At 43.8% G+C, this 25,409-nt stretch overlaps 1 long non-coding RNA gene across 7 annotated transcripts in view; it reads left to right on the top strand.

Moving 5' to 3' along the window:
* LOC103347857 (uncharacterized) overlaps nucleotides 1-25,409 on the top strand; it is a 371,873-nt gene that overhangs the window by 41,265 nt on the left and 305,199 nt on the right. Inside the window, exons 1-2 of one of the 7 annotated variants that reach the window (XR_011389668.1) lie at nucleotides 10,826-11,061; nucleotides 14,713-14,837. The exons of 4 other annotated variants lie outside the window; for them this stretch is intronic. This is a non-coding gene — a long non-coding RNA (uncharacterized lncRNA). Of the gene's footprint in view, nucleotides 1-10,825; nucleotides 11,062-14,712; nucleotides 14,838-25,409 lie in introns of those variants that run through there. 2 more of the 7 variants (XR_011389669.1, XR_011389667.1) reach the window with 2 other exon arrangements.

The raw sequence follows: 25,409 nt of genomic DNA, 5'->3' as shown, positions 1-25,409 counted from the left end.
TGAAGGTACAGTTCCAGGCACTTTCTACTTGAGAGCACTCACCTTGACGCCTGCATCCAGTGCACCTGGACCCTGGCACAGCCTCACAGCTAAAGGGCTGCTCAGCACTTAAAATGAATCCCCCCAGAGCTGCCATGGCAACCACCTGCCAGTTGTTGTGCCAGTCTCTCTGGGGCTTATCGCAGGAGTTCCACCTTGTCCTTTGCACAATACCGCATGGACGTCTCCTTGTTCTGCAAACACAGCTGCACAGCTGGGCCGTGCAGACCAGTTCTGGTCCCCCAGGCACACAGCCAGCTTTCTGGGAGTATTCCTAGGACAATCAGGCACTATCACCTCAAGCACAGTTAGGGTTTTTAAGAGTGGCTTTATTCCTACTCCACTGACCCCATGGTCAGCTTCTTGGCCGAACACAGACAGGACCTACCATGATTCCCGGAAAGTCCAATTCAAGAAGTGACACTGGATAGGAAATCGTCATACACTGCTGGTGAGATTTTAAAGTAGTAGAACCACTCCGAAAGTCAGCTTGTCAGGGTTTAGTGTTACGTATATGTAACATATGTATGACCCAGACATTCCACACATTGAGAGACATGGAAAGGTGTCCTCTTCATAGCTTGCCTGTTTATAGCCCCAGACTGGAAATGGATGAATGGATCAGAATATCATGGAACACCCATACAGTAAAGTGTGACTCAGCACTAAAATGGAATGAACTCTTGATAGGTACAACAGAGCATTTGAAATTTCCGTGCATTATGGCAAGTATACCAAATGCAAAAATGGTGCATTCTGTGTGATTGTATTTTTATTCTAGAAGCTGCAGGTTCATGTACAGCGATGGAAAGCAGGTCAGGGTTGCCTGGGTGTGGAAATGACCACAGCTGCCCCGGCTCGAGGGAGTGTTCTGGGTTTGGATGCTGCTTGTGGTAGTGGTAGGCCGGAAATGGACAAAACTCGTTCTTCCGTACACATAAATGGGTGCAGCTTATTGCACCCAAATTATACCTAGTGAAGTTGATTTTTGTTTTCCAAGTTACATTAAGCAACTTGGTCAAGTTGTTCTGAACAATGAAATCCTGCAGATCCCTCCTTCCTGGTGGGAAGTGTCCCTGCAGGAGGTGTGATGAGAGCCCCAGGAGTGTGTCCCGCCATTTACTTCGTTTCCTTTCTGAAAGTGGAAGCCCTCACACAGTGATGGTCAAGCTGGTGTCTGGTCGGCCCTTCCTGTGTTTCGCCTGTAGAGGATGGGTGGAGAGAGCACGGCCGAAGATCCGTGTGCTAAGGATGAGCTGGCCGTTGCGGGTGAGTTTCCTTCTAGTCACAGGTCTTCACGTCTGGTTTTCCTGACCCTTCAGCAGCTTGTGCAGATGTAACAGCCTGGGAAGGCAGTGAGAGCAGGCAGGGGAGTGATGACCCCTGAGCGAGTGACAGCCTCCTGCAGTGGGAACAGCCCGTGTGACTTCAGTACTTTTACAGATAAGTGGTTCTATCAAACATGCCCTCTAAGTACGAGCAGGCTGCTCACCTGCTGTCTGATTGGACAAACAGTTCATGTCTATGCAAGAAAATTGAAGGGGTTTGCCCCATCTTGTTGTTGGAAGGAGCGGCCAGCTCCTCAAAGAGGGCCCTGGCTCCCATCTGGGCACTGTGGCACCCTGCCTCCCAGCTCACCCCGACCATCCTGCCTGCCCCTCCCCCAGAACCGTTGTAAAGACCCAAGTTGTTCCCGTGGCCACAGTAATTTGGTGGAAATTACTTAACAAGACAAGATCAAAAGTAGCGCCATGCTGGCTTGCTTTCTTGTACAGCATTTGCTCTGAGGGAAGTCAACCCTCAGGCACCCACTGGAATGGGCATTAAGGACACCTGGTTAAGTCCTTTTGTAAGCAGGTCTTCTGCCTCCAGTCAGGGTTGGGATGACTGCAGCCTAAGCAGATACCATGTCACCTACCGGCTGCAGAAACAGCTCCAGCCAGAGCGTTGCTGCGTTCATGAACCATGGAACGGCGAGGTGATCAGGAGTACTGTTTTAAGCCACTAAATTCTGTGGCAAACTGACACAGCGTGGATGGCGGACACGATGCAAGTCGTAACTTTAGGGTCTCTAGTGCGTGATTCTCATGTCAGTAGCAGTACTACACCCCTTTTTTCACTCTACTTATTTCATATTCTGCATTATAGGAGATTTTAATTTGTTTTCATTTTTCTCTAAATGACTTACAAAGTGGATTATGGGCACACAACTACTTCACACCCTCATTGCCTGGAACTCCAGCAACAAAAGGGACTAGATTTCAGGGAAATTGGAACTCTTTTTTTTTTTTTTTTTTTTTAATCTTTTAAAAAAAGATTTATTTGAGAGGCAGAGTGACACAGAGAGAGATCTTCCATCCGATGGTTCTTGCTGTAATGGTTGGAGCAGGGACAGACCGAAGTCAGGAGCCTGGAGCTTCTTCCGGGTCTCACATGTGGAAGCAGGGTCCCAAGCACTTGGGCTATCTTCCTCTGCTTTCTGAGACACATTATCAGGGAGCTGGGTGGGAAGTGGAGCAGCTGGGTCTTGAACCAGTGTCAGTATGGGGTGCTGGCACTGCAGGCAGTGGCTTCACACACTGTACCACAGCACAGAGCCCCAAATCTGAACTCTTACACATTGTGTCTGTGATACATGTGACCACTTCCTGTTAAAACAAAACAAAAACACAAACAAAACCACAGGTGAGGAGGAAGCCTCTTTCTTGTCGCATGATTTTTAGCTAAGTTGTTTTAAAATACCTTACGTATACTAAGTTGAAAGATCACAGTTTCTGTAAGGACAATCTTTGATTTTTAATTTTCCCTGTACAGTGATTCTCCTGGAGGCTATAGTTGCTAGATTCTAGGGGCAAATAGAGATAAAATATTTGTGGAAGTGAAAATAGTTTAGGCTAGTTACCCCAGAAGCAGACTTTGATGTCGTCCTTTGTCATTTCATCTTGTGTTGGTCCATGTGAACTTAACACTGTGGACACCTGGTGATCGCACGCAAAGTCGACAGCCACCCTTGGTGACTGTACAAGGTTTTCTGTAGGACAAGGCCAGTGCCATTAGCTTCACAGGTGAAATTTGCTTCATGAGCATCTGGCAGTGGTACCCACACTTCAGAGGGAAGGTGCACACTTCCAGAGGATCGTTTTAGAGAAGAAGCAAGTGCAGGATTTTGGCAAAACTTGTGAGGATGGAACATTTTCAGACGTGTTCTCCAGGTACACTGGGCGGAGGAAAGTGATATGAGTACCAGTAACCTCGAGAGGGCCTTTAGAGTCAGGACAAATGAGTAAGCACATAGCGGTCACTCGTGAGTGGTTTCTGTTTTGTCATGTGTTCTTTTTTCTTTTCTTTTTTTAAGATTTATTTTGTTTACTTGAAAGACAGAGTTACAGAGAGAGGTAGAGACAGAGAGAGAGGTCTTCTGTCCACTGGTTCACTCCCAAGACGGCTGCAGTGGCCAGAGCTGCGCCGATCCGAAGCCAGGAGCCAGGAGCTTCTTCCAGGTCTCCCACGTGGGTGCAGGGGCCCAAGGACTTGGGACACCTTCTTCTGCTTTCCCAGGCCATAGCAGAGAGCTGGACTGGAAGAGGAGCAGCTGGGATGGGACTAGAACCAGCGCCCATATGGGATGCTGGCAGTTCAGGCCAGGGCTTTAACCCACTGCGCCACAGTTCCAGCCCCGTGTGTTATTTTTTCTAATTTACAGACTACTTTAATTCAGCTTTTCTCCTGGAGTAGTTACGCATGTGTGGAATTTGTAAATTTAGTAAAACACTTGCTAACTGTTTATTTACAATAGGCAGGAAGATCTTCCACTTATTTGCAAATGATACTGAGTCCATAAAAATATAACCTCATAAATTTTGATTGTGACGTGCTTTGGAAAAAACTGCAAGACAGTGGCAATAGAATGCGAAATATGCTTTGTATAAAGAATGAGGGCACAGGTGGATCAGAAGCTGTTCCCACAGGACAATGTTTGGAGGTCAGATCAACTCATTAACTAATTAATTAATAATAGCTGCTTGTTTATTAACTACCTGCTTGGGCATGCTATGGTGCACACAGCCCGCTGCAGTGGCATGAAAAGCATTTCAGATTTAGCAGCTCATTCTTCCTGCCCAATCCTGTTTACTTTCCACAAGATACTCAGAGAAATAGTGTAGGAAGTATCTCCTGACTACTCCACAGCTTTGAGGAGTTGTGGATTACCTGGAAATCCCCGCTCTGTGCCTGGTGTATTCTTGGTGTTGGGCTCATGGATGTGATTGAATTCATTTCTCTGCAGTAAGAGAGATTGGGTCGTGGGGGTCAAGCTCCTGATGTCCTTCTTTGAGCATTGCCGTATGATAGCCAAGACAGGAATGGTTTAATGATCTGCAACTGGTAACCAGCTATTTTAAGCTTTATTGGCAAGAAGGCAATAATCAAATGACTCCTATGGGGATGAATTATAATGATGTTAGCAATAAGCCTTCAAGTGAATTATACTAATTAATTTCTGTAGGTCAGCATTATCTATCATCTCCATCATAAAAGGCAGGGAAACCTCAATCTAGAGAAAAAGTTGCATTTCAAAAGCTTTTGAGGGGGCATCCAGGGATTAGAATTCTCAGCTATGCATTCCAAATGGGAGGTTGAGTTAGATCCTGACAAAGCCCAGAGGTTAACTCTCTGCCTTCTCTATAGAGGTCGTGGTTGTCATGCACCAGGGACAGGAGGAGAAAGGACGTGGAGGACCCAGTGGGGAGGCTGTGACTGCTGCCTTGTCAGTACTTGTGTAGCAAATAAACAACTTTGGTCCAGAAGGCCCTCTGGTGTGCAACTTTGAAGGCTTGAAATTCGCATACACAATGGTGATTCAATAGCCTACTGCCCAGTAGGACCACTCTTTAAAGATTAAAATAAGATTGAGTTTTCTATAAGAGGAAACACTTCTGCCCTGGAAATTGGCTGCACTCGGCTAATGCAAGTCTTTCGTGAATATATTTTCTCACACTTTTGTCCGATGCTAGTGCAAATGAGTGAAGAAAAAAAAAACAGATTTCATAGGAAAGAGAATGTGAGAGTTTATTCTTTTTTGTAGCATGTGTATTTTATCGTATATATTTGAGGGATACCACAGATGTTTTGATATACACAGTGAAATGCTACAATCAAGCCAGTTGATATTTTTGTCATCTTGCATAGTTAATCCTCCCCCCACTTTTTTTTTATTGTGGTAAGAGCATCTCAATTTCCAGTGTTCAATGCAGTATTATTATCTATAGTCTTCCAGCTGTGCAGTAGACTCTAGACTTACTATCCTATTTAACTGCACTTTGTACTATTTGACATCCATATATACATTCATATTTATTATTATGATTCCACATATAAGTCAGATCATGTAGTAGTTTTTGTTCGGTTTCTGGCTTATGCCCCTTAGTGTCGTGTGTTCCAGTTCCATCTGTGTTGTGACACATGTGGGATCTCTTTTGTCAGAGTAAATAGTATTTCACTGAATATACACAGCACGGTTCTTTATCCATTCATCCAACAATAGACACATAAGTTGTTTCCGTATTTGGCTAGTGTGCATAATGCTTAGTGACTAGGAAAGTGTAGGTATCTCTGCAACAAACTCTTTTTTTGGAATTCCAAGATGGCTGAATAGGGAAAAGATTTGCTGATTTGTAAAAATGTTTATTTATTTGAGAGGTAGAGTTATAGACAGAGAGTGGGAGAGACAGAGAGAGAGAAAGGTCTTCCATCCACTGATTCATTCCCCAAATGGCTGCAAGGGGTGGAGCTGAGCCGATTGGAAGCCAGGAGCCAGGAAATTCTTCAGGGTCTCCCACGTGGGTGCGGAGGCCCAAGCATCTGGGCCATCTTCCACTGCTTTCCCAGGCCATCAGCAGAGAGCGGGATTGGAAGAGGAGCAGGGGGACACGAACCAGCGCCCATATAGGATGCCAGCACTGCAGGTGGAGGCTTAACCTGCTGTGCCACAGCACTGGCCCCGGATTTGCTGATTTTGACCAGCGGAAGATAGCGGAAGGAAAGCGGTAGAAGTGTATTCTCAGGGGAGAGTGGGGCAGAAGGTTGCAGTGCATAAAAGGAGGGATGCCGTAGGACAGTGTGGAAAGTGCAGATGGTGCAGCAGTGAGTGGGGACACCACTTCCATGATAACAACATTAAACAAGTAGGGTATAGAAGGAACATTCCTCAACACAATCAAGGCCATATATGACAGACCTACAGCCAGCATCATGTTGAATGGGAAAAAATTGGCAGCTTTTCCAAGGATGCCCACTTTTACTATTGCTATACAGTGTAGTTCTGAAGCTTTAACCAGAGCCATTAGGCGAGAAAAACAAATCAAAGGGATACAAATTTGAAAGTAGGAAGTCTAACTAAACTTATTTGCAGATGACATGATTCTATATACAGAGGATCCAAAAGACTCCACTAAGAGGCTGTTTGAACTCATAAGAGAGTTTGGTGAAGTGGCAGCATATAAAATCAACACACAAAATGAATAGCCTTGTATACACAGACAATGCCATAGCTGAGAAAAAACTTGTAAGATCATTCCCAATCACAATAGCTATAAAAAATTTAAATACCTTAGAATACATTTAACCATGAAGGTGAAGGTCTTTACAATGAAAATTAAAAACATTAAGAAATAGAGGAAGGCACACAAATGGAAAAATCTTTGATGTTTGTGGATTGTAAGAATTATTATCATCAAAATGCCCATTCTACTGAAAACTACTTACAGATTCAGTGTTCTACCAGTCAAAATACCAATGGCATTATTCTCAAATCTAGAAAAAAACAATACTAAAGGGGCTTGTACTGTGGTGTCACTGATAAAGCCACCCCCTGCAGTGCCAGCATCCCCTATGGGTGCTGCTTAGAATCCTGCCTGCTCTATTTGTGATCCAGCTCCCTCCTAATGTGTCTGCAAATGCCATGGAGGATGGCTGAAGTGCTTGGGCCCCCATGCCAGTGTAGTGTACCTTGAGGAGGTTCCTGGCTCCTGGCTTCGGATTGGCCCAGCTGTGGCCATTGCAGCCATTTGGGGAGTGAACTAGCAGATGGAAGATTCTCTCTCTCTCTCTCTCTCTAACTCTGCCTTTCAAATGAATAAATACATCTTTAAAAAGAGAATAATAAATTGATTTTAAAAAGATACTAAAATTCATATGGAAACACAAGAGACCCTGAAGAGCTAAAGCAACCTTAAACAACAAAAACAAATCATGAGGCATGAAAATAACAGCTATCAAGACATACTAGACCTGGCACCAGACAGGGATGCCCACTCTCACCATTGCTATTCAATATAGTCCTAGAAGTGTTAGCCAGGGCCATCAGGCAAGAAAAAGAAATTGAAGGGATACAAATGGGAAAGGAGGAAATTAAACTATCCCTATTTGAAGATGACATGATACTATATATAGGGGACCCGATAAACTCCTATAAGAGACTATTGGAACTCATAGAAGAGTTTGGTAAAGTAGCAGGATACAAAGTCAACGCTCAGAAATCAACAGCCTTTGTATACACAGATAATGCCAGGGCCAAGGAAGAACTTCTAAGATCAACCCCATTCATGATAGCCACAAAAACAATAAAGTACCTTGGAATAAATTTAACCAAGGATGTCAAAGACCTCTATGATGAAAATTAAAAAACACTAAAGAAAGAAATAGAAGATGACACAAAAAAAAATGGAAAAACCTGCCATGCTCATAGATTGGAAGAATCAATATTATCAAAATGTCCATTCTCCCAAAAGCAATTTATAAGTTCAATGCAATACCAATCAAAATACCAAAGTCATTCTTCAAAGACCTAGAAAAAACGATGCTGAAATTCATATGGAGAAACAGGAGACCGAGAATAGCTAAAGCAGTCCTTTACAATAAAATCAAGGCCGGAGGCATCACAATTCCAGACTTCAAGATATACTACAGGACAGTTATAATCAAAACAGCCTGGTACTGGTACAAAAACAGATGGATAGACCAATGGAACAGAATAGAAACACCAGAGATCAATCCAAACATCTATAACCAACTCATATTTGACAAGGACCTAAAACCAACCCCTGGAACAAGGACAGCCTCTTCAACAAATGGTGCTGGGAAAACTGGATGTCCACATGTCAAAGTATGAAGCAAGACCCCTACCTTACACCTTATACAAAAATCCACTCAACATGGATCAAAGAACTAGAGATGTGCCATGACACCATGAAACTAATTGAGAGCATAGGGGAAACCCTTCAAGATATTGGAACAGGCGAAGAATTCCTGGAGAAGACCCCAGAGGCATGAGTAATCAAAGATAAAATAAACAAATGGGATTACCTCAAATTGAAGAGTTTCTTTACAGCAAAGGAAACAGGAAAGTAAAAAGGCAACCAACAGAATGGGAGACGTTATTCACAAACTACACAACAGATAAAGGATTAACAACTAGAATCTATAGAATGATAAAAAAACACCACAAAATCAAAACAAACAACCCAATAAAAAAATGGGCCAAGGACCTTAACAGACATTTTTCAAAAGAGGAAATCCAAATGGCCAACAGACACATGAAAAAATGCTCAGGATCCCTAGCCATCAGGGAAATACAGATCAAAACATCAATGAGGTTTCACCTCACTCCAGTTAGATTGGCTTACATACAGAAATCAACCAACAACAGATGCTGGCGAGGATGTGGGGAAAAAGGGACACTAATCCACTGTTGGTGGGAATGCAAACTGGTAAAGCCATTATGGAAGACAGTTTGGAGAGTCCTCAGAAACCTGAATATAGCACTACCACAGGACCCAGCTATCCCACTCCTTGGAATATACCCAAATGGAATTAAAGGGGAGAAAAAAAAGAACCATTTGCACCTCAATATTTGTAGCAGCTCAATTCACAATAGCTAAGACATGGAATCAACCTAAATGTCCATCAACGGATGACTAGATAAAGAAACTATGGGATATGTACTCTATGGAACACTATACAGCAGTAAAAAACAATGAAATCCGGGCATTTACAACAAAATGGAGGAAGCTGGAAAACATCATGCTGAGTGAAATAAGCCAGCCCAAAAGGGACAGATATCATATGTTCTCCCTGATCGATGGCAACCAAACGAGCATCTAAAATGATACCCATTGAAGTGAAATGGACACTATGAGAGACAATGACATGATCAGCCCTTGTCTAGACTGTTGAGGAACAACTTACTATTTTATTCCTTTTAGTATTTTTGTTGTTGTTGTTGTTGCTCTGTTTGTTCTACATAAGACCACTGGTTGAACTCTGTAATCAATGCAGAATCATTCTTAGGTGTATAAAATTAACAGAAAAGTGATCTCTGTTAAACATAGGAGTGGGAATAAGAGAGGGAGGAGATATATAGGTTGGCACATGCTCACTCAGACTTACCTTCAATGGTGGAAATAGAAATGTGCCAGGGGATTTCAACTCAATCTTACCAAGGAGGCAGGTACCAATGCCAGCGCACTTGGTAAAGTGATAAGTATAAATACAGAACCGATCAAAAAGATAGGGTATGTGTCGATGAGATTTCACAAATAAGACCAGTGTAAGCAAATAATGAAGGGTAGAATTAAAAGGGAGAGAATGATCCTGTGGGGTAAACAGGACACACAGCAGACTCATAGAATGGCAGCACTCCTGCCTCAGAATCAACCCTTGGGACATTCAGATCTGGCTAAAAGGTCCATGAGAGTCTCACAGGCATGGGAAGCCATGACACAGTGGCAAAAAACAATCTAAATGAAAGATCCTGGTGAACAAGACCCCAGCAGAAGGAACAGGCCATCAAGGAGAGAGGCACCTTTCTCTGAAGGGAGGAAGGAACCTCCACTGTGATACAGCCTTGACTAAACAAATTCAGAGTCGGTCTGGCTGAAAAGCCCATGAGAGTATTTCAGGCATGGAAAGCCAAGACACTCTGGCAAAAAGATCTCTGTGAGTGAGATCCCAGTGGAAAGAACAGGTCTTCAAAGAGGGAGGTGCCTTTCTCTGAAGGGAGGAGAGAACCTCCACTTTGACTATGACCGTGTCTAAACAAGATAAGAGTCGGAGAACTCAAGGGGCTTCCATAGCCTTGGAAACTCATGACTGGTGCATAGGGAGATTACTGATGCCATAAACAGGAGTGTCAATTTGTAAAGTCAACAACAGGAGTCACTGTGCACTTACTCCTCATGTAGGATCTCTGTCCTTAATGTGCTGTACATTGAGGCTTAATGCTATAACGAGTACTCAAACAGTATATTTCACTTTGTGTTTCTATGGGGGTGCAAACAATTGAAATCTTTACTTAATGTACACTAAACTGATCTTCTGTAAAAAAAAAAAAAAAAGAAGAAGAAATTGTCAATTCCCAACTTGACTCTCACTGGGATTAAACATGACAATAGGTCTGATCTGATTTCATCATCATTTAAAAAATCATCTATTATTTTTCACTTTATGTTTCTGTGTGGGAGCAAACTGTTGAAATCCTTACTTAAGGTATACTAAGCTGATCTTCTGTATATTAAGAGAATCGAAAATGAATCTTGATGTGAATGGAAGGGGAGAGGGAGTGGGAAAGGGGAGGGTTGTGGGTGGGAGGGACGGTATGGGGGGGAAGCCATTGTAACCCATGAGTCGTACTTTGGAAATTTATATTCATTAAATAAAAGATAAAAAAAAAAAAAAAACAAATTCAGAGTCGGTGAACTAAAGGGGCTTCCATAGCCTAGACAGCTCATGGCAAGAGCCTTGGGTGATTGCTGACATCATAAATAGGAGTGCCAATTGTTAAATCAACAATGGGAGTCACTGGGTACATGCTCCCCACATAGGATCTCTGTCCTTAATGTGTTCTACTATGAAACTTAAAAACAACACTACTAGTCGAACAATACCCTATACCTTGTGCAGTTGTGTGAGGGCAGCCTGTTGAAATCCTTGCTTAGTATATACTAAGTTGATCTTCAGTATATGAAGGTAATTGAAAATGAAACTCGATGAAGGGCGGGATGGGAGAGGGAGTAGGAGAGGGGAGGGCCATGGGAGGGAGGGAGGTTGCGGGGGGAAGCCACAACAATGCAAAAGTTGCACTTTGTAAATTCACATTTATTAAATAAAAAAAAACTATATAACAAAAAAAGAAAAAGAAAAAAAAGAACTTAATACTTTACCCTTTTAGTATTTTTTATGTTCTACTTAAAACTATTGGTTGAACTCTGTAATTAATACACAGTTACTCTTAGGTGTTTAATTAATGCTATAACTAGTACTCAAATAGTATTTTATACTTTGTGTTTCTGTGTGGGTGCAAACTGTTGAAATCTTTACTTAATATATGCTAAATTGATCTTCTGTATATAAAGATAATTGAAAATTAATCTTTATGTGAATGGAAGGGGAGAGGGAGTGGGTGAGGGGAGTGTTGTGGGTGGGAGGGAAGTTATGAGGGGGGAAGCTATTGTAATCCATAAGCTGTACTTTCGAAATTTATGTTCATTAAATAAGATAAAATATAAATGAAAAAAAAAAAGACATACTAGAGTGCAGTTAAAATCAAAACAGCCTGATACTGGCACAAAAATACTCATGTAGACCAGTGAAACAGAATAGAAACTCGAGAAATCAGCCACACATCTACAACCAACCAATCTTTGACAAAGGATTAATCCCTGGAGAAAGGAAAGTCTCTTCAACCAGTGATGCTGGAAGTATGGATCTCCACATGGAGAAGTATAAAACAAGATCCCTGCTTTACACCATTTACAAAAAATTAACTCACAATGGATCAAGGATCTAAATCTGCTACCTGATATCAAATTACTAGAAGAGAACATTGGGAGAAACTCTGCAAGACATTGGCATAAGCAAAGACTTTTTGGAAAGGATCCCAGATACAGAGGGAATGAAAGCAAAACTAGACAAATGGGATTACATCAAGCTAAGGAGCTTCTGCACTGCAAAGGAAGCACTCAACAAAGTGAAGAGGCAACAGACAGAATGGGAGAGACGTTTGCAAACTATGCAACTGATAAAGGATTAGTATCCGGAATCTATGAAGAGCCCAAGAAACTCAACAACAACAAAACAAACAATCCAGCCAACAAATGGCCAAAGAGTCGAACAGGCATTTTCAACAGTTTAAATTCAAATGGACAACACACACATGAAAAAATGCTCAGGATCACTAGCTCTTAGGGAAATGCAGATCAAAACCACAGTGAGGTTTTACCTTACCCCAGTTAGAATGGCTCTCTTACAGAAATCTACAAACAGTTAATGCTGGAGAGGATGTGGGTAAAACTACCCTGATCTATTAGAGGTGCAAATGTAAACTGGTGAGAGCCATTGTGGAAGATAGTATGGAGATACTTCTGAAAGCTGAAATTAGATATACCATATGACCCAGATGTGCCACTGCTGGGAATTTACCCAAACAAAATGAAATCAGCATAAGAAAGGATATTCTGTATCCTCATGTGTATTGCAGCTCAAGTCACTGTAGCTAAGGCATGGAATTAACCAAGATGCCTATCAACCATTGACTGCATGAAGAAATTGTGGTATATACATAATATAGAGTACTGCTCAGCCATAAAAAAAGATTGAAATCCTGTCTTTTCCAGCAAAATGGATGCAATTGTATGTGTATTTTTTAAACCTGAGCTTTTGGAGTGATAGTCAAAAATAAGAATATCAAGGCATGTTCTATTGTTTTAATCTATGAATTTTATGGTTTCAAGCCTGTGTTAGGTCTTTAACCAATATTAAATTGATTTTTCTCTGGTATAAGATACCAGCCAAATTTCATTCTTCTGCATCCTAACACTAGGTTTTGACTACTTTTTTCTTCAGTGAATCTTTTTGGAGCATTTGTTCAAGATTAGTTGACTATGTATGCTTTGATTTATTTCTGTTCCATTCATCTGTGTCTCTTTTTATGCCAATACCATACTGTTTTGTTTACTATAGCTTTCAAGCATAATTTGAAATCTGGAAGTTTGGTACCTCCAATTTGTTTTGCTTTCTCTAAATTGTTATGGCTCTTATGTGGCTCCATGTGAATTTCAGAATTGTTTTCTCTGTTTCTGTAAAGAGTGCCATTGGAATTTTCATAGGGATTGTACTGAATATATACGCTGCTTTGGGTAGTAATTCTTCCTGTCTGATATGGGATATTTTCCCATTTATTTTTGTCTTCCAATTTTTGTTCATTATTGCTTCATAATCTTCTTTTTTTTAAAAGATTTATTTGAAAATCAGAGCTACAGAGAAAGGGAGAGCTGCAGAGAGAGAGCCTCCATTCTCGTTCACTCCCAGGAAGTGAAAAAGGCCAGGCTGGGTTGAGCGGAAGCCAGGAGCCAGGAGAATGCTTCCTAGGTTTTTATGTGTAGATCTTTCACCTTCTTGGTTGAGTTACTTCCTAAGTATTTTATTATTTTTGATACTATTTCAAATGGGACTGTTGCCCTTATTTGTTTTTCAGATAGGTTGTTGCCACTGTGAAATGCAGGAGCCGTGCTGTGGTGTAGCGGGTGATGCTGCTGCCTGCAGTGCTGGCATCCCATATGGGTGCTGGTTCGAGTCCCGGCTGCTCCGCTTCTGATCCAGCTTTCTGCTATGGCCTGGGAAAGCAGTAGAAGATGGCCCAAGTGCTTGAGCCCCTGCACTTGTGTGGGAAACCTGGGGGAAGCTCCTGGCTCCTGGCTTTGGATCAGTGCAGCTCTGCTCCTGCCATTGCAGCCATCTGGGGAATGAACCAGTGGATGACTTCTCTCAGTCTCTCTGTCTCTCTCTCTGTCTCTCTCCCCCCGTCTCTCTCTCCAACTTTTTTTAAATAAATTAATTTAAAAAGAAATGCATTGATTTTTACATATTGATTTTTTAACATCCAACTTTACTGAACTCCTCCATTAGTTCTAATGGCTTTTTCTGGCTGTTGAATCTTTAGGGTTTTCTACACATAAAATCTTGCTATTTGCAAAAGGTGTAACTACTTCTTCCTTTCCAGTTTGGATGCGTTTGAATTTTTTTCTGGTGCAAGTGCTCTTGCTAGTGCTTCCTGTCCTCTATTGAGGATATGTCTGGTACAGTATTGAATGTATGGTGTAGTCTCCTCCCCTGGAGAGTGCAGTTAAGTGTGAGCTGCTCATAAGTGGCCATTCTTAACTGGAGCGAAGTTCCTTCTGTACCACGTTCCTGAGAGCTTTTATCAGGCAGGAATGCTGAATCTGTCAAGTGTCTTTCCTGCGTCTGTTGAGCAGGTCAGGTGGGATCATCTTCCCTGCTGTCCTCAGTGGGTGGTCAGTGTGTATTCGCCAAGGCTGTGTCCAGGGGAGGGCTTCACTGTTGTAAGTGAACTCCCTGTGCTGTTGAGCACTGCAGGCATCCCCAGCGGTCAATGCTGCAGGTGGTCATGGTGGGGTCAGGGGCAGCCGGCACCCTCCTGTTCATCCCTCCATCCCTCAGGCTCCAGATGACCCTGACGGGGGGTAGGGTGGTGCAGGCAGGGGGTTTGCTCCCGTTCTCTGTGCAGCTGTCCTTGGTTCCTGTGCTTCTTTGCTCTACACTCGCACACTCCCGTAGCTACCGCAGTTGACATGTAGCTGTTTCTCCATTTGCTTTCCCCAGAGGAGATGTGCACTGGGAGTTCCAAGATGTCATTGTGCTGATGTCACCGCTTGGGGATTGATCCTTAAAGTGACAAGGCATCCAGCATGTGGTACTGCTGATCCAAGATAATGCATAGCCAGAGTGTAAGTTGTTGTTGTTGTTTTACATTTTATTTATTTTCATTTGATTTGAAAGGTGGAGAGACAGAGACACATTGAGAGAGAGACAGAGACAGAGAGACAGACAGGAGGTAGACAGACACAGAGAGATAGTCTATCCTGTGGTTCTTTCCCCCAAATGTGCATAACAGCCAGGGCTGGGCCAGGCTGAAGTCACAAGGCATCCAGGTTTCCCTTGGGAGTGGCGAGGACTTGAGTCCACGAGTCATCACCTGCTGCCCCTCAGGGTGCATTAGCCGGAGGCTGGATCAGAAGAGGAGCAGCTGGGACTTGAACCTGGCACTCTGGTATGCGATGCCAGTGTCCCAACCAGGGACAGTTGGGCCACATGCCTGCCCTTTTCCTACCTTACAGAGGGTATATATGCTAATATAGTTTATTTTAATGAGAAGGAAAATTGGTAATGCTACAAGACTTTAATGTCACTTTAATTCAGAAATTCAGTGTCCTGCCACATCGGCTCTGTGACAGGTACATTTGTGACCACAACAGCATCATGCGTTGGAAGTGTTGTGCGCATTCCAAGCTGAAAGCAGTTATGTTTAGACTCCCCTCTACACCGCTAGCACATTTGACACCATTTTCTGCAAATGGTACTGGTGCACATAGGAAAATCTTGTTCCTGGCTTCTAGGCTTCCTCAGTTTGGAGTTTGGTATGGTTTTACAGCAGCCTCAGTGAGCATCAGTGTTGTGTGGAGAATAATATTTGATGTTGCACCTTGCAGCCCATCGCAAGATGAAGGCGTATCATTCACGACTAGGTTGCCTCTCCATCTTGATAATAGGGCTGATTTGGACAGTTGGCTTGAACTTTTATTTATGATATTCAGATTGAAGCAGTTATTTACTCTTAGGTAAAACTTTCATCAGCTCTACCTGGAGCATTGATCAATTTTAGCACTTCTCTGTCCCTAGAACGACCGTATTTTTGGATGACTGTCAAAATTGGCTCTACGGCAATCTGAAGGGCTATATTCCAGGTCATGTGACTGTTTACTGCTTCAATAAAAAGGAAATTATGAATGCAGGGTAACATTCACTACTTGTTCATGTCACATATTCATGCGAAACTCCTTGGCTTACTGTGGTGTCTGCTTGATATGTATTCTACAGAATACCTTTTGTTTCCGCAAAACTGCATTTTTATCACTTTTGCATCTGAGTCTAGCTTTCTTCAAGGGAAACATTTTCGCAACAAAGGCAGATAGAAAATGCCACAACGAGGAGCTACTAACCCTGTAGATTCGCTTGACTCCGAAAAGACAGGAAGATTTTAGAGGATACTCTGACCTTGAATATCGAGAAATCCCACAGGCATGTGTGTTAAACCATTGTTCATTGCCAAGTCTTACCACTGCACTTCCTAGTTTGCTTGCTTATTTTCGTGTTAAGTTCCTTAGTGGCTAGCGGGGATATGTCATGGTTCACATGAAATCCCAGGGGGCCATACGAAGAACAACATAGTCGTGTTTCTCCCATGAGAAATTTTAGCATGATGAGTTTGAAGTTGTCGCCTTCTCCTTTCTTTGGAAGACTGAATTCCAAAGCTTCAGTGGTATTGTTCTTAAATTCCACAGGATCAGGGCTGTACTGGGGACATGTCTGCTGCTTCCTTGACACAATCAATCCTCACCCCCTACCCCTACCCCAGATTTGAGGTTCTTGCTCCAACAGGTTTCAGTATAAGGTTTGGGACAAACCATATCGCAGTCTTAGTCTGACTCCGTTACTATTGAACTGAGTGAAATTAGCAAGCCATTTTCCTGTCTGAACAGTTGTTTCCTCATAGAGAAAAGATAGATAAAAATAGTCACCATAGAGGCTTGTTGTCTGTGCATATGTGTTTAACAAACTCAATAAATGCTGGTTGCTCTCTCACTCTCTTTTGCTCTTAGAAATGATACAGTAAGTTTTTTTTCCCCAGGTTCGTTCATGTTTCTGAAGTACAGCTGGTTATAGTGACATCTGTTGACATTACTACGCAGTATAAAAGTCAAGAGCATTGTCTTATTCAAAACTAAACCCGGTGGCCCAATCAGGTGGACACAGGGCACCTTCAGGGGTGCTGGGCACTGGTCTGGATCCTCTCATTCACTAACTCGGTGACTTCCACATCTCCACGCCTTGAACTCCTTCTCTAGAAAATAGGGAAACCACCATCAGTAAGATAAGTTCCCACGACACCCTTTAGAGGTGTGAAGACTCAGCGAGGGACTCTGAACCGCAAGCGCTGAGAATGTTGAACACCAGTCCTGAGCTCAGGCACACTCTGTCGAGGCTCCTCTGATGTGGGCTCAATCAGCAGGAAGCTAGCGAGCTGTGATAAGCTCAAACTCTCCATCCCTGCCTGATAAGGCGGTATTACTTAAACTGTCAACTTGATAAGCCTACCTCCCAGAGATGCTCCTCTCTGAGGCTAAGACCCCACCCTGTTTGCACATCCAGTTGGGTACCACCCCCTTCCTTATAAGAGCAGGAAGGGGCAGCACTGGTTCCCCCATGGACCCTGCTTAGAGGTCCCCTCCCGTTTCCTGCCTTTTCACCGTGGACCACGCTTGGATGCGCTCGACCTTACCTGCACTCTCCCTCCACGGGTCTCAGGTCTTTCCCACTTTCCTGCTCGTCCACCCTTGATGGCCCTTCCCAGCGACAGGTACCGACCTCGGTTCTTTATTTTTCTCCCGTGTTCGTGGGCCCTTTGGGTCTGCATACTAGGTGTTTCTCAGGGTGGGGCAGCCCACACTTGCACCTGAATGTACATTTATTCCTTCACGGCCAAACAAGCTCTGTCCCGTTTTGCACCAGTCTCCATTTAGTGTTTCTATCTCTGTGGGAAATAATAACCTGGGTCAAAAATTAATACATTCGTTGTCTACATCACTTTGATACTTGCTTTGCAGCCAGGATTTTCCGTTGGGTCATGGTCCTGAGGACCATGCACCAGTCAGCCATGTGGGTGTAGGGGTTGCCAAGGTCAACAGAGCATTTGTTACCAGTTTGTCCCTGTTGAGTTTATGTTCCTTTTGTTTTCATGGCAACTTCCCAGCTTGAGTGAATGGTGGAAACCATATCACGTGTGTCAGTGGCTCCCCAGAATGAACCTAAAAATCATGCCATGGCTTCCAGGAGTGGAGGGTGGGGGAGATTTGTTCTCTCTACTCATTTCTGGAAGGAGAAGTACAATTTTAAATGACACTAACACTTGCTGTAATTTTTGGTGGCACATCTTGAGTCGTTCGTGTGAACGTCGAAGGGCCTCCGGGGTGTTGCTCCAGTTTGTGTTTCTAAGGGCTGCTGTGCTGCTGCTCATAGGCACAGAGGGTGTGCATGTAAAAGAGCGGTGACCATGGGCTATGAAGCAGAGTAAATCTTTGCTGTGTTCTGGGCACGGATTCTCCCCAGAGGTGAGCACTGCGTGGCTCTTAAGTTCGGCAGCAGCAGAGGATGGACTGGTGACAGAACACTGAGAAGGAACCTGGGGCATTCTCTCAACAATGGGCCGACAGAGCCGCGCACTTTTAACCATTTCCAGATGCACCCAACGAAGTCACATGGGAGATTTATTTCTTTCACAACAGAGTCAATTGGGCATGACACTGAGGCACTGTTTGAGGAAAAAGTCTAACTCAACTCCATCGGGACTCAGTAGGAAATTTAAGGAGAAGCAATTTCTGTTATCGGTTTTAATGAATACCATTAAGTGATAACCAAAAAGAGAGAAGAAAGAAAGATTAGGGATTGCTCCGAAAACATCCTTCCCACTCGTCTAAATTATCATGACAACACAATCTTCAGCTGTGAAGTTAATTCCCTCCGTAATTACATTCTATTTAGAGGTGCTATTGCTTAGAAATGTCCTTGGGAGGGGGGAAGGAGAAGGGGTCCCCAGCACCATGTGGCAAGTTGTTTATTTTCCCTGCATCGCCCTTGGGCACGGACCCTTCCGGGTGCTTGGGGAGTCCCTGCTGTCCCAGCCGCTGCCTCTATCCCGCTGCAAGGGGCGGGAGCATGCCCTGTCAGGAGAAAGCTTTGTGAACAGCACTCGCCTTGAATTCTAGGGGCTCTCAGCACTCCCCTGTGCCTGCCAGCGAATGAAAGAGGGTTCACTGGACCCCGCCTCACTGTCACCGCCGTTCTGCAGGTGACAGGGTTGTGTTCTTCAAAGAGATTTTTTTTAAAAGAACAAATTAATGCCGGGCTCTTCAGGCTCTGTAGTGTGCAGCCGGCTTGTGCCGCGACATGAATGCCCACAGTTCTGCACTGCCATCACCCCACTGCCTGTGTGCAGCGTGGGTGGTGGGGGTGGGGAGGGACGACACAAACCCCACAGAACCAAAAAAGCCACCACCCAGACTCGCTGTCTTTGAGTCTGGCAGGATCTCTTCACTATCCTGGCTGAAAACTGGGGTATTTTGTTCATGGGGGACGCCAATTTTCCATTTTCAAACCAGCGGGGGAGAAAGATGAGGCCGGAGGATGCCGGTAAAGGCTTCTAAGAGGCGAATCCCAAGGTTCCCCTACACGCTTCACGCGAGATCCGAGAACCTTCACGGCAGCCCGCGTCGGCCCGCAGAGGTTCTAATTCTATTACTGCCGCATCCAGGCACATTATTTTTGCTCATTAACGAGATGGCATCATAATGGAGCATGCAGCAGGCAGAGTGATTAGCAAAGCGCCTCCTTCCATTCTTCAAGATGTCATCAACACACTGGTCGGGAAACAAACTCATTTTCCAACTCTGCCATGATTTGCAGGGCTTCAGGCACGATGATAGCTTGTCTGCTTGGTTTAAAAGAGCTCCTGATATAACAGAACCTGACACTGTTTACCTCAGCCTATTATGCCTGCTGCATTCACTGACTGCTTCACTGGAGAAGAAAAATCGAAAGCAGGCTATTCATTGTAATGCCAGCTGCTTTTTAAAAAAAGGAAATCAATTTTTTGCTTGCGCTCAGAATGTACTCGGCAGGTCCAGAGTGACCTATCACTTTTGATGTCAACAACAAAAGGATCTGCCTGAATTTTCCACCACAATCACCTAGCAGCTCAAAGAACATTGAAAATCCGAGATTAGTTTCATTTTAGTGTATGTTCAAATTGGTATGCACTCATCCCAACAGTATCAGAAAATAGGAAGCTGGGGGTGACACAGCCATTGTGTGCCGAGCTGGAGGAGGACTCTGGGTTTTGCCTCTCACGCCGGGTTTTGTTATAAATTACTTGGCAGGGCCATTTTATGATGGAAATAATTAGTTACGTTGAGTATTTATAGCTGGTATCATGATGCCTTTCTGCACTGCTAATTAATTATTTTATGGCCAGCATGTTTCAAATGCAATTAGTTAGGTATGGCAATGATCATAATATTTTGCATATTCATGACAACATTCTGCCTATTTGCAGCAAAACTTGGGTGTCAAAATCAGTTATTTCCCTTTTGTTATTAGGCAGAATAATTACAGGAAACAATAACAATGATCTCCTGCCTGTGAATGACGTTTTCCATCGGAGCACCTCCATTCATGTCGCCCATGTGTGCACCCCTGTGGCTCCTCATCAGGAAATGGAAACTCCATATGGGGACCAGGATTTGGCTGGGTCTTCAAGGTCACCCCTGGAGGCTTTTGCTCTTTTCATGTGTAGTTGGAGTCTCACTGGGGCACCCGAGAGGAACTGAGCACTCCACAAGGAGTGTTGGGAGAGAGAAGGTTTGGGCCAGAGAAAGAAACAAAAGAGAGCAGCCTCTGGGTTGTTTTTGAACAAAGGCCCTGCTTTTTTTTTTTTTTTTTACTTTAATATGCTGTGTTGGTGGCAGGTGTGGAGGCGCCTCTAATCAGAAGCGAAGCCTCCTTAGTTCCTGTGCAGAGGACAGACTGCGTTACTGCTTCCCCAGCCTCCGTGTCCAGCAGCTCGCTGTCTTCTGTCCTGTTGAGCACTTCCTGAGTCCCGAGAGTCTGGAGACGGGACTGGCCTGGGAAGCCTGGGAATGCTCCGTTAGCTCGAGGACAAGATCAACGACATGGGCTCTCCCCAGATCGGGCCGATTCCTCTTTGCTTTAAACCTCCCCGATATCAGCCACCATCCTCCATTTCCTTTTCCTCGCATGTCTCTGCAAAGTACTGAAAACAGTAAAGAACAAGAAAAATACTGGTCGTTGAGAACTGAGAGTTAGCTGTGAGTTTCCTTTAATGATGTGGGCTCAGAGGAGAGGAGCGATGTGGGGAAGTGAAATGTTGACGTAATTCCAGTTTTTGCTCCTAGACTACCAAGGGAAAAAACAATGAAAAAGAGCAGCTGAAGAATTGAGATAAAAAAAAATATGAGATTATCCCTTTGTTAAAATTATGAGGGATTTCCAAAAAGTTTATGGAAATTGCATGTTATGGGAAAAGTGTGCATAGATTTCAAATTTAAGGGAGGCAAAATATGCTTATCATTTAATGTCATCTCCCCGTGAATGTCATGCAGGCCTGCGTGGACTCTGTGGCCTCAGATTGCCATCTTTCTCCCTCATAAGGACATGGAATTCCTCCTTTTCTGTTACCAAGTTCTGCCCTACTCTTTCAAATTCAAGCCCATTTCCATTCTTTGAGTTTGTTGCCGACATGAAGAGCAAGCGGGCTTTGAAGTTAATAATCATTATTTTCTCATTTCTTGGGATGAAGGCAGAAAGAATCCCTTTAGCCTTCCCTCAGAAACCACTCTTTATCCCTTTAATCATCTTTGTCACGTCTCTGAACTCACTCCAGTTTCCCCACATCTGCACGTTGTGAGCGTGAGTTCTCAGTGTTCTGAAACGTACTCCAACCCAGTTCTCAAAACCATCTGCCGGCACTCGGGGCCACATCTAAAATCCTTCCTGCTGTTTTAACAGCCCTGGAGTGGGTCACAGGCTAGCTGTCTTGTTGCCTTACTTCAAAAACAAAACACAACCACAAAGAGTAAGACAAAAAAGAATTCACAGAGGAGACATGTTGTTAAGGTGAAGGCTGAATTTTGGGTATGCCCTCCTTTGCTCGTGACCTCAAACACGGGTCACTTTCCAGTGTGAACTTAAGGATTCCACTGAGGTCAAGGCACAGGGCCTAGAGCTGGCGATGCCATTGGGAGCTCTGGCGAGTTGTCAGGGGCAGTGGGGGAGGCCGGGTCACCTGGTGTGAGCCCGGGAGCTTGTTCCCTGCCAGGAGCGCACTGGGGTCCTGAGGCTTTTGAACTGGAGTCAGCCCTTCATGGGATATTTATTATGAAACTCGTGACTGTTATTATTTCGGAAGATTTTTCAGCATCTACAAGACAGGCTGAAAAGGCAGAGGCTGGACAGGGAGAAGAAATTTGGTAAGGGGAAAGCTCTTACACACCTCTGTGGGAGCAGAGACAAGTAATCGATCCTTGATAATGAATGGTCATTTGATTTACTGGCTTACAGATTGACAGATTCTGCACCAGTGAGCGCTTGTGCTCCTCACTAACTATGTCTCAGTCCCCACTGTGCCTCCTCCGCTTCTCCCCTCTAACACTGCTGTCCCCTTAGTCCAGGGCCCTTGCGGACCCTTCAGGGACATGTAGAAAAATTAAAAAGCCATGAATACCTATTGGGAGTGGCATCGTGGTAGTTCCTGTTTTCAATTTACGGGAACTCATTCCAGCTCATTCTCCGTCTATAGCCCCAACTGCACTTGCAGATGTTGTCTGGTGAGAGAAATTCCAAACGTAAACATATTGTGGTCCTGATGAGCTATTCATGTTTTTTGTCATCAAAGAGTGGCCTAAAAAGAATAATGTAGGCGATGTGCTCTCGGTAATTGAGAGCCTAATCAATTCCACATTGTAATTGTCCCTGTCATCTGTTTACACACCTTTCATTGGTTTACAATTGTGCTCTCAAAAGGCAGGCTTGCCCCAGCCCTGCGGGTTGGAAATGTCTGTATCTTGCGCTCTGAGCGCTCCACAAAGTGTGCTGAATGAACAGGAAGCATCAGCAGCATTTCACAAACCAGATTTTGTATTGGTTCAATTCATGATCGTGAAATATTAGTGTCAAGCATCACTTTCAGTCCAGAGAGCTTTCTTATGCTTAATTTGCATAAAACAGTCGATGGACTCACTGGGGAAGAGTTTAATATCTGTCTTGCTAGTTTACATTAGGCTCTTGTAGTTTTAAAATTTGTCAGCCTTTATCGTCATCGAACTGAGTAATTGTACATGTTCGAAGCTAGGCTTAATTTTTTAAAAAGGTTTCTTTCTTCCAATTATAATTTTCACACCTCTTACATTTCTAGAAACTTCACAGACATCACTAATGTATTTCCATGAAGATTGACTTGTAGCAGCCTTCTATAGGGATTAGAGCTGACATCTGTGAAACAGTGCCTGAGAGAACAAAATATTAATATACTTCCTGCTATATGATGATAGGCATTAGGATGTCATTAACAACCCAATTTCTGAAATGGGGACTGACACCATGTTGGGCATGCTGATCTTGGGCCTGACCCAGCAGTGTGACCTAGAACCAGGATAAAACAGATGATGCGAGAGGGAGCCTTGTGGTTTTTTTTTTTTTTTTTCCCTCTAAACTCTTTGTGCATGTAATAAGAATGTACTGAGCTTCTCTGTTTCTCTTGTTTTAATTCCTAAACTTTTTCACATGGAGAGGCCGTGCCCAATGATGTATTTCATTTTTGTTTGGAAAAGATGGGTGAAGGGAGGAAACTCATCACCCAGTTTTATAGTTCAGTTGTTCCGGTCTGTATATACAGTGCATATATACAGAACAAATTCAGGTGCAACAGAATTTCTGCCTGGCTGTGTCCTTTGCCCTTGAGTCCTGCTGGATCCGCTCAGCACACTTCAGCTGCGTCTCCGCCCAGCACTGCATTGAAGTCTGCCCAGGTCGTCTTCAACTTTGCCAGGGGACGGTGACACTGTTGTAACCTGTAACTCTGCAGTTGATGTTTACCTTTAAAAGTTTGTGAACTCACGACTATTATTTTAATGAATGCAAATTCTCTTAACTTTGTCCCTTAAAAAGTACCCACTTTCCCAGCAACCAATTCATGTGAGTATCTTCTACCCAGTAGTTGTTGTCCTGGCTCCCCAGAACACAAAGATGTAAGGCACACACGTGGGTCCTTTGAGTTGCTTGTAATGCAAACATCTTTGTCAAAATTGGTCTTTTGTGTTTCACAACTCTGAATTATATTTTAAAGCTGTTTGGCTTGTTTGTGTTACGAAAGAACCACTTTGGGTTTGTCTGAAACTTGCCTGTTTCTGTTTGGCCGCTTCAGTTTTACGGTCACCCTTTTAAAAAAAGAGGCAGGTGAGCGCCTTTTGAGAATGAGGTGTCTGCTAATCCCCCCACCCGATGTCAACCATTGAGGAAGTCAGGCACAAAAAGCTCAGGATGCCAAGTTCGAGGACCAGAGCTGGACCAGGTGGACAGAGGCCTCTGTATGCTCACAGCCGGGATAGTTCTCCCTCCTCAGGAATTGCACAGGACCAAGCATTCCTGAGCTGCGTGTTTCCAGGCCATGCCGAAGGTGCCCCAGCAGTTCCCAGCACTGTGAAGCTACCACACAGTGTAAGCAGGTGGCCTGGGGTTCAGGGAACCGGCCGAATGCTTAGTCTGTCCCCTGCAGCCGTGTGGAGAGCAGATTGTCCCTCACTCAGCCCGCAGGCCGGAGGGTTGTGATTGCCTCTCCATCTTTCAGGTTAGGGACTTAGCAGAGATGGAGAAAGCACCCTCAGCCTTTGATGTGGTTTGCAAAAAGATATTTAGGAAGCACAGAGGAGGAAAGTGTCGTCTTTGTTGCTTTCATTGTCTACATCCACCAAGAATGAATTTTCATGAAAGAATTGCGTAACTATCCTTTTGTCTTGATCCAGTTGCCAGAAATTAATTTCCTTCATTTTCACAGCAACGACAGCCCTGCCCTAACGGCTTCCTTTGCTCTTTACGAGCACACAAAGTCATAAAAATCATGCAACTCTGTACTGATACCCTCCACGTCATCTGAGGAGAATCCATCCAGCGTGCAGTAGTTTGGTTTGAAAGGGATTTAATTGCTGCAAACTGTATTTGTAAACTAGTTCTTTCCACTACATCTAACAATGGCATAAAGTAATTGTTAGCAGACACAAAATCTGTATTTATTAATGTTTATTGTTTTCCAGCTGAAATTAATTTTCAAAGCATACTTCAGAGTGCCATTTACATTTGAAAATAAACACAGCAGATGTGTCATTAGGCCAGCCCCAGGATATTCCACGAGGTCTGCCGTGCCAGCATTTACTGCGTGAAGGCAAATGAGTGAATCTCCGGAGGATCAGCTCCACAGCACGGAGGTTTTAGCCAATCCACTGCTTGCGCGAGATGGGAACAGACTTTTGCTTCTCTACAGACCAGTCACGAGCAGAGTCTCCCTCGTTCTAGCTTCACTGAGAGTCAAATAAAAAATGCTCATGACTTGGTCATTTCTGATACAGTCCTGTGGCCTTCAACATGCAAAGAAGGGATTCAAATAACCTGTTTAG

Source organism: Oryctolagus cuniculus, chromosome 6 (genome assembly GCF_964237555.1).
Source record: "Oryctolagus cuniculus chromosome 6, mOryCun1.1, whole genome shotgun sequence".
Taxonomy (NCBI): domain Eukaryota; kingdom Metazoa; phylum Chordata; class Mammalia; order Lagomorpha; family Leporidae; genus Oryctolagus; species Oryctolagus cuniculus.
Note: the sequence above shows the minus strand (reverse complement) of the source record. Positions and strands in the feature narration are given on the sequence as shown.